This window comes from Lactuca saligna, chromosome 3 (genome assembly GCF_052625555.1).
Source record: "Lactuca saligna cultivar CGN05327 chromosome 3, ASM5262555v1, whole genome shotgun sequence".
NCBI classification, from domain to species: Eukaryota; Viridiplantae; Streptophyta; class Magnoliopsida; order Asterales; family Asteraceae; genus Lactuca; species Lactuca saligna.
Window position 1 is genome coordinate 230,488,548 of NC_136419.1, and position 10,841 is coordinate 230,499,388.

Consider the following 10,841-nt stretch of genomic DNA (forward strand, 5'->3'; position numbering starts at 1 on the left):
GCACTTGGATAGACTATAATGAAAGAAATAAGACACTTATGGTTATTAATATATTATAAGTTCTAGTATATTAATAATAAGAATAATAAGATTATTTAATTAGTATTGATCAAGAATTAATCTAGGATTAATTAAGTGATCAAAAGAAGACTAATTAAATATATGGGTTGATTGTGTATATCATTCATACTTGTATAGTGGGCTAATGCTCCATGGATAATCAAGTTGGGCTAAAACCCATATGATGCTCCATGGATGCTCCATGGTGTATTTGAACCCATGGATCCAAGGAAATGGAAAGTCATGACAATTAGAGTTTACCCTAATTGTAACACTATATAAAGATCTTATTCTTGACCAAAATCGGCCACTAGTGAGAGAAAGAAAAGGGCTAGCCGATTTTCATGAAGTGTAGAATTCTCTCAAGTTATTCCAAGTGTATTTGGTGTTGTGTGAACCATTTGAGGTGTCACACTTGGGGCACTAGGCACTCAAGCTTCATGAATACTTTCTACACCAAAGAGGTATGTATTCTATCTTGCTATAGTCATTGTTTTGTATGCTAGATTAGGATAATACCTTGGATGTTCTTATTTGCATTATAATAGAGAAAACATAGATCCAAGGTATTTAGGGTTGCATGTACACTTAGGAGTGTTAGAATGCTCATAACCCAACAACTTCCACTGGGGAATCTGTAAAGGCTGCAATGGATCATGAGGATAATGGTGCTCAGCCTTGACCCGACGGCAGGTCAGGCACCTCTCTACTACCCATGCTACATCCCTCTTCATACAGGGCCACCAATAGTCTCTCTTCAAATCCAAATACATCTTAGTGGCCCCAGGATGGATCGAAAATCTCGATCTATGCGCCTCCTCCATCACAATGCTACGAGCTCCGCCCGTATAAGGCACCCAAACCCGACCTCAAAAGGTCATAAGTCCCCAACTATCTGTCACAAACTCGGATACCTGCATAATCACCCGCTCGCTCTTGCAGTTCTCTGGTCTCACGGCCTCCACCTAGGCCTCTTGAATGGTATCCAACACCGGACTCATCACAGTCATCCTCATGCATAAATCTCGAATTTGTGTACTCTCCGCCTTTTGGCTCAAAGCATCAGCTACCACGTTAGCCTTGCCCGAATGGTATAGAATCTCACAATCATAATCTTTTACCACATCCAACCATCTCCTCTGGGGCATATTCAGGTTAGGCTGATCCATCGGATACTTCAAGCTCTTTTGGTCTATGTAAATGGTACACTGAACCCTGTACAAGTAATGGTGCCAAATCTTGAGGGCGAACACCACTGCCCCCAACTCTAAATCGTGGGTGGGATACCTCGCCTCATGAGGCTTCAGCTGCCTCGACACATATGTTATCACGTGCCCCCTCTGCATAAGCACCACACCTAACCCTGATATAGATGCATCACAATAAACCACGAAGTCCTCTATTCCCTCAGGAAGAGCTAACACTGGAGCTTCGCACAACCTCTGGCGAAGGGTGTCAAACGAGGTCTGCTGGTCGGGAACCTAAACTAAAGCAACACCCTTCCGGGTCAACTTGGTGAAAGGAACAACAATCTTGGAAAAATCTATGATAAACCTCCAGTAGTAGCCGACTAACCCCAGAAAACTCCTGATCTCGGTGGGGGATCTCGGAACCTCCTAACTCATAACCGCCTCAATTTTGGCTGGGTCAACCAAAATCCCATTCTGATGAACGAGGTGTCCCAAAAACTAGACCTCTCATAACCAGAATTCACACTTGGAGAATTTGGCATAAAGCCTCTCCAATCTCAATACCCCGAGAACCTCTCTCAAATGCTCCTCATGTTGCTCTCTAGACCTCGAATACACCAAAATATCGTCAATGAACACAATCACCGAACGATCCAACATAGGTCTGCATACCCGGTTCATGAGATCCATGAACGTTGATGGTGCATTGGTGAGCCCGAAAGGCATCACCACGAACTCGTAATGCCCATAACGAGTTCTAAATGTTGTCTTCGGAATATCTTCCTCGTGAACTCACTCTGATGATAGCCAGACCTCAAATCGATCTTGGAGAACCAAGATGTACCCTGCAATTGATCGAACGGATTGTTGATCCTCGGCAATGGAAAACAGTTCTGGATTGTCTACTTGTTCAACTCCCGGTAATCAATGCACAGCTGATGTGAACCATCATTCTTCTTAACAAAAAGAATCGGTGCTCCCCACGGCGAGCTACTCGGCCGGATAAATCTCTTTCCCAACAACTCCTGAAGCTGCGAGAATTACTCCTGCATCTCTGGCGGCGCAAGGCGATAGGGTGCCGCCCCAGATATCTTTTATAGAGACAATACATGAAGAAGAAAAGACATTTATATCTTTTATGCATATGAGAACTAGGAGAAACTTATTGTTTCATGTTTTTGGATAAAATAAAAAATTGCTTTTTATTTCTATTAACATCTATGTCGGTAGTTTTAATAAAATACCAAATGCAGTATAAGATCATCACATAATATTTTATCTTGCATAACAAATGGATCCGAAGACGTTTACACGTTTGGAATGGAATAAAGTTGGTGTATTTTCATAATAATAGGTTCAAATCTTGTTGTGTAACAACTAGTTTTGTTTGTGTGTGTTTGTCTGGTGCAAGTCAAGTCAAATGGGAATATGATTTTGTCGAGAAAAGTGATGATCGATGTGTAAATTTATGTGTGTTTTACGTGTTACATGTGAACGGTTGTATTTTATGTTCACATGGGAAGGTCGACGATGTCAAATTTTGAGGTCGATTATAAGAAACATCCCACCACTAGATTCATATCCTTTTTGCTTTCCTTTTCTTCTCCCATACCTATTTTGCCCTTGTCTTTTTCTATTATACTAAAAACATGACGAAGAAGAATCTAAATTCATATTATTATTTAGTGTAAAGTTAAAAGGGAAGTATTGTAGGATAAAGACCAAAGCAAATCACATGGTAGTCAAAATATACATTCCCCCTTGTTACTTTCTTTCTTTCTCCACCGACATCATATAACAAATGTATAAATTACATTAAACGTGTTGTTTTAAAATTCAAACAAAATATGGAAGAAGAGGATATATATGCTTCGTTGCCTGATTTTGTTGGCAGCTCAAATTTCAATGATTCATGTTAGAGCTTTTTAATTACCCATACTTAAGTAATATTACTTGCACACGTGGACAAATTAGGACTCCCACACAAGTTAAACTCATCGCTACGACATAATTAAATAATAAATGAGTTATCGTTAATGTGACTCTACAATTGACAATTTCATAAGTTGTCACCAAATATTGACGAGATAAATATTTCACTACTACAAAACTACAACTTTGCCTGCGCATTTCGTAAGCAATCTGTAGGGAAAACAGGTTACCTACAGATAGCCTACAGAAACAGTTTTGTAGAAATATAACCCGTGGGTAATTGGTTGTGACGGATTGCCTACGAAATATTCTACAGAATGCCTACGGAATTTATTGTTGGTAATCTACAAACAGATTGCCTACACCTACTATTACCTATGGATTGCCGACAATTGCTATGACCTACGAATTCGCTTGTAACACCCGTAAACCAGAACGCCAATTAAGCAAAGAAAAACCTCCAATCAAAAAGGCTACTCGTCGAGTTCAAGGGTGAAAACTCGACGAGTAGAAACTTTGTCACACGTGTCTTTGGAAGACCAACTCGACGAGTTGAACGGGGTTTGGGAAACCCTAGATCCGGGATTTTGCATCCTATTTAAATACTTTATGCTTAAGGTTTGGCCTCATTTTCAGCCTCCATAGTCCAAACCCTAGATCTTAAAACCCTAATGCATGTGAGCCATTGTTTAGAGAAATTTTGTGTATTGAAGCTTGTGGAAGAAGGAGAGGCTTAAGGACTCATGGAGGAGATTATAGATCCAGCAACTTCGTTCAATCCTCATCATTTTCTGGTAAGCAAGTCTCAAAATTACTTAATAACCTCTTAGATCTCTTGTTCTTCATTTTTTTATTGCGTTTTTGGTCCAAGCAGCATCTTCCTTGAGAAATGGAAGTCCCAAGTGAGTATACCTTCATATCTAGAACCTAGAAGGGCTCTCATGGCATAAAGGTGCAAACTTTATCGCCACTGAAACCCCGTGCAAGCTTTGGGATGTTATTTTGGCCTTTAAGCTCCAAAAGGCCATGCATGAAGGAAAAAGGTGGAAGCTTTACATGTTCTGTAGTGTATAGAGTCCAGATCTCACTTTACATGCCTTGATTTAGAGTATAGATGGTTTTGGGACCAAGATCTAGGTCTTAAAGAATTAGGGTTTGAGCTAAACCCATCATGTAAGGATGATAATGGGTAAAGTTGGAAGCTTTACCCTTAAAAGGACATTTCTAGAGTAAATGTGAAGTATGAAGCTAAGATCTAAAGAATAGGAGCTTAACCCATCAAGATGGATTAATAGACTAAAGAACTCGTCGAGTCCATAGAGGAACTCGACGAGTTGGTTTGAAATGGCTCGACCCCGTAGAAGGAAAAAACTCAACGAGTTCAGGATCGACTCAATGAGTTAGAACGATTTGTCCCGACTCTGTAAAGGGTAGAACTTGATGAGTCTAGGAGGGACTCGACGAGTTGATTCATTTTATCATGACTACGAGTAGCGAGGGAACTCGGCGAGTCAGGGGGATAACTCGACGAGTTGAGTCAACTTAGAGCGTTGACTTTGACTTTAACCAAGGTTGACCATGGAGGGTTATGAAGTATGGAAAGGGTTCAAAAGGTTGAGTAGATTCCATATTTGAACAAGTGAATGTGAGGGGTAGAATGGTCTTTTACCCCAGTGAGGACTTATGGTTAAGTTATAAGAATCCCAGACTTATCTAATTTGTATGATGATCAGTAGCTCGGGGAGTTAAGAGGTTAGCAGTTCGGGGATCTGTCAGCTAGCAGCAAGACTTTTATTCGTGGGATTCTACAGTCAGCTTGTGAGGTGAGTTTCCTCATGTACGAACGGGTCAAAGGAAGCAACGCCGGTCCATTTATGTATGTAGTAGGTTTCCGTACTTCGGTCTGATGTCGAGCGGTGCCCGAAGGATGTTTATACGTATGTTTCCGAACTACGGTTCGATGTAGGGGGGTACCCGATAAGGGAATGTATGTTTAGTTATACTTGTTGTCTTTGTGATACTTGTATGTGCCTGGCACGGAGGTGAGTGTGGGCGGGGTCCCGTATCTCATCACTAGCTGAGTGTGGACAGGGTTCCACATCTTATTACTATCAGAGTATGGGAGGGGGCCATGATAGGCGAGGCCCTAGGACGAGAATATATAGTATTGTATATGATTCTTTGTATGCTGGTACGATTATATATAATTGTTTGTATGTGTATAGCGGTCAGGGCCCAAAGACAGGCAGGGCTTGGTAGAAAAAGATTTGTATACCGAGCGGGGCTCAATGCCAGGCGGTGCCTGATGCGAGACAGTGTCCGATGTTGGGCTAGGCCCAATTTATGTGCTTTTGTGTATAGTATGTGGTAGTCTGGGGAGACTCACTAAGCTCCGTGCTTATAATTTTCAATTTTGAATTCAGGTACTTCGGATAATAAGGGGAAGAGCTCGAGATGACTGCAGTGCACACACCATTGTTTAGCTTGTGATGTTTTTACTTTAATATATTTTGATGGATATTTATGATATTTGGAGAAACATGACTTATGATTTTTATGTGATTAATTATTAACTATGGTTTTATTAATGATTTAAAAATGAAAATTTTGGACCGTATTTTTGGGATATTTCATGTTGTTATCAGATCCTTGGCTTGTGGGATTTGGTCACACTCTCGGGAGTGTCTGAACTCAAACTGAGGACTTCGTATGAAAATTTTCAAAATAAAATCATTGTTATAGAAAGAATTTTCAAAAAGAGGAAACGAACTTTGAAAAGAGAAAAGGGTGTGGCACATTCAATCAGCCGAGCTCAAGTGAGTACTCCCGAATTACCTATATAAGTTTATGTTATGGTATGTTTATGAGAACTACATGCTAGTTTAGGCCTAAGGATCTTGGAAGGATGACTTATGTTCTTGTTATATGTGTATCAACTTTAGGAACTGCATGCTAGTACAGACTAGTCAGTGATATGATGGCCTGATTAGGACATGCTTGATTATGTGTACTCAATGCTTGAATGCTTGTAACAACGTAAATTACAAGATCAAAATTTTTCATTTTCAAACAAAAATAACACATGTCATATTTCTCAAAAAAAATCTCAAGTATCAAACATCAACACATTTTAAAAAAAAAAAAAATTGTTTATCACAAATCCAGAATCCTCCAAAAACATATATCCAATGTGAGTGTGTGTACAATCAAGTCGGGGCCTTCCTACTGTAAGGACGTGAAAATTTAAAACAATTTTTCATTTTTAAGATGCATACTCTTCACAACATCTCGTATAAAAATCTCTTTTATTCAATTACTAAGCACAACTCCATTAATAATCCAGGATCCTCATAACTCTTTCTCTAGTGTGTACAATCAAGCTGGTGCTATCCCGCGATTCCGAGAGGAAAACATGAAACACATAACACATAACACGGTAAGCACGAAGCTTACTGAGTTCCCCAAAATACCACATATAACACATATTAGCCACTCAAGTATATAACTCTGTGGACCCTCCGATCCTAACTCTGTGGACCCTCTGGTCCTAACTCTGTGAACCTTCCGGTTCTAACTCTGTAAACTCTGGAACATACACGACATGAATCACATAGAAATAATGCAGTATATCATAATCACATAAATAACATATAAGATACTCTGTCATATAACTCTAATTACCACTCTAGGTAAATAATAGTGAGAAGACTCACCTGGAAAGCAGAAAGCAGCTATCCTCAAACTCGAATCTCGAACTCGCCACCGCCTAACACATAAGGAAAATATCTCTAATTAACACTCGAAATCTCAACTCTAATTAACCGACGATTACACTTTCCCTCCCTAATTGGGAAGTGGATAAAAGACCACTTTACCCCTCCATGGTCTCTATTAATTATGTTGACCAAGACCCCACAGTCAACAGAAGTCAACTCAAGTCAACAGTCCTACTTCGCCCGACTCGGCGAGTACACCTTTGTGACTCGTCGAGTTCACTCACCTTCCCGAAGTCTCTTGAAGATCCAGCTTAACTTGTCGAGACGCCCCACGACTCGTCGGGCTAAATCGCGATTCAGTCCAGACATGAAACCCTGGCCGACTCGTCGAGTCGGCTCATTGACTCGGTGAGTCCATTCAGACTTTTCCTTATCTAGATGATTTCAACCAGATCTAACACTCTAATCTATAGATCTATCATTCAAAGGCTTAATACTTTCATAAAGTTTTGATCTTTACGCTAATGCACGGAGTTATATCTCCAAAACACACTCTTCACGAAGGTTTTTGCTCAAAAATCTTCATTTAGGCCACTAAAGCCGAGGCAACTAGCCTCTAAGGACCTCTTAAGGCTCAGATCTGAGGTTTCCCCACCTCAGATCATGTCTCACTTAGCTCAAAGATAAAAGGAGGGGAGTTAAGCCCTAAAACTCCTAAGATCTAGAGGTCTAATCACAATTAGATGAAAAGGATGCAAGGTCATACCTTCCACAACAACTCCATGAGAAGATAAGCTAGATCCACAACCTCCATCCCATTCCTTGCTTGATTCATGAACCTTTCCTTCCACACAACTCACCAAATCACTTGATCTCATCATAAGAACTCACCCCAAGCTCCCATGGTGATTTAGGGTTTCTCACAGAGGATATGAGGCGCACTCAAGGTCATAAGTTCCTTTAAATAGGCTCCAAACCTGGAACTTATGGGTTTAAGCCATAAGAACTTTCCTATGTGCACATACAAACCCTAATTGCTTGGATCTAGGTTTCTCTAATTGAACATGCATTGTATCCAAGACTTTCAATACTAGATCTAATGTAAACAGTTGAATCTAATTATATGAATATGGATCTAGAACAATACCTTGGATTACTTGCTTGATACTTCTTTTTCTTGGAGCTTAAAGTCACAATTGTCACTCCTCTAATGGCTTATAAACACCAAATAGCAAGAGAATGAACTTGAGAGAGAGAGAGAGATAGAGAGAGAGAGAGAGGAGAGTGAGAAACCGGCTCCAGGGTTCGTTGCCTTGCATGAGTGCCAATTTCCCTCACCCTAGGGATCTATTTATAGTATGAGCTACTAGGGTTTCACCTTTAACCCTAATTGAACAAATTAGGCCCTAAGCAATCCAAGATCCTCCTAGATACTAGACTTGGACGATTTTATGGTCCTCTAACCCTAAAATCCGTCCACCCTTATATCCATAAGGATATATAGCTCAAACACAACTATCACACATTTAACAGTTTATGCCCCTTTATTCAATTAATCTCTTTAAGTAACCAAATTAATTCTCAATTAATATATGACTTATATTAATCAAATAACATTATTATTCCTTTAATATATTATTCTCATAATATATTAACAATAATATCTCCTCTCTCCTAACAAATCATCATGTCAAGTTGCTGTGGTGAAGGCAACCCAAAAGGACTGTGCACAACCGGGTCAAGTACTTACCAAATATAGTTATAGCCTTAGACACTAATCCAACAGTCTCCCACTTGGATAAGTCTAGTAACTATATATGCAAACACAATCTGATTAGCAATCGTAGCTCTCAAAGACGCTGTCAAACTCTGATCTTATCAGTATCCTGTCCTTTCGATAAGGGATCGTATAGTCCTCTGTTCAGATATTATGCGGACAATCTTATGGAACTTATTGTCTAGCAGTTGGTTTCTCGATTTCAGATTCATTTGACATAGAACTTAATTGAACACATCAATTCAGTCCTCACCGGGCCCGGCATATAAGTCAAATCAAATCATCGAGGGGCCCTGATATCGCTTTTACCCTCTTAGGATAAAAGTAACAGATAAACTTCAACTTATATGCATTTACTATTTACTAATCAACCATACACAACAATGTGTTTTATGACATCAATTTACTGATGTGGTTTCGCATTATCAATGCACAACCAATTAATAAACAATAAACCATATATCTAGGTTTTAAGACCATATGATATCATCGTCGTGCGATCACTTGCGTCACATTCCATAAAGTGATTCCAGAAAGCGCGGGTTTATTCCAATGCTCAAAACTTGTTCATAAGCACTCATGAACGTTGCAGCAAACCTTTGTTATGTCTAATACCTTTTTGAAAATCTACACACCAATTCATGACAATCTTCATTCATACCTACTTCCAGCATATCAACGATTGTGGACCATTCGAATAATTCGATTATTCTTAATAACTCAATTATTCAGGAAGTCAAAACATGCAAAGTGAAACAATAGTTAAACAATTAACATAAGACAGTATCTTTACTTATAAATAATACTCCTTTATTTAATCATCAAATGTTAATTACATTTATCTATTACATGCTTCCAAAACTATCTAATCTAAACTAATATCGTTTTTCAGCCCAATGCTCCTAGCGTGCTGCAAATGCTTAACCCTGCTCAGTCCCTTCGTAAGCGGATCTACTGGGTTATCCTCCAACGATACCCTCTTTACTACGAGGTGTCCTTCTTCTACTCGATGTCTAATAAAGTGATACTTTCTGTCGATGTGTCGAGATCTACCATGATCCCTCGGTTCCTTGGTCAAGGCAACTGCTCCTTCATTATCACAGAAAATTTCCATAGGCTCCTTTATGGTAGGCACAACTCCAAGATCACCTATAAAGTTCTTCAACCACATCGCCTCCTTTGACGCTTCACTCGCCGCAATGTACTCTGATTCTCACGTTGAATCAGCTACGGTTTCTTGTTTGGAACTTTTCCAAGTCACTGCTCCTCCATTAAGGGTAAAGACCCAGCCCGACTGTGAACGGTAGTTGTCCCTGTCGGTCTGGAAGCTTGCGTCACTATACCCTCGCACCTTTAATTCATCACTCCCTCCGAGGACTAAGAACCATTCCTTGGTCCTCCGAAGGTATTTGAGTATATTCTTGACCGCAATCCAATGAGCTTTGCCCGGGTTCCCTTGATATCTACTGACAATGCTCAAAGAAAAGGCCACATCAGGGCGAGTACAAGTCATAGCGTACATGATTGAGCCAACTGCGGAAGTGTAGGGTACTCAGCTCATCTCAACTATCTCGGCTTCTGTACTCAGACTTTGAGTCTTAACTCAATTTGACATTACTTTGTATCGGTAGTTCTCCCTTCTTCGAGTTTTGCATACAAATTTATCCAAGTAAGTATTCTGAATAAGTCCTATTAGTCTCTTACTTCGTTCTCTCACTATCCTTATTCCTAAAATATAGGAATCCTCTCTGAGGTCCTTCATAGCAAAGCACTTCCCGAGCCAGGACTTAACCTTCTGCAAAGTCGAGACGTCGTTTCCTATGAGCAGTATATCATCGACGTACAAAACGAGGAAGCTAACTATACTCCCACTGGCCTTGACATATATATATGATTCATCTTCACTTCGTACAAATCCAAACTCTTTGACTTTCTCATCGAAGCAAAGATTCCATCTGTAAGATGCTTTCTTGAGTCCATAAATGGACTTCTCAAGCTTACACACTCTATTGGGATGCTTCGGATCGATAAAACCTTCTGGCTGAGCCATGTAAACATCCTCAGCCAATTTCCCATTAAGGAAAGCGGTCTTAACATCCATCTTCCATATCTCATAATCATGAAATGCAGCAATGGCTAGCATCACCCTAATAGATTTTATCTTAG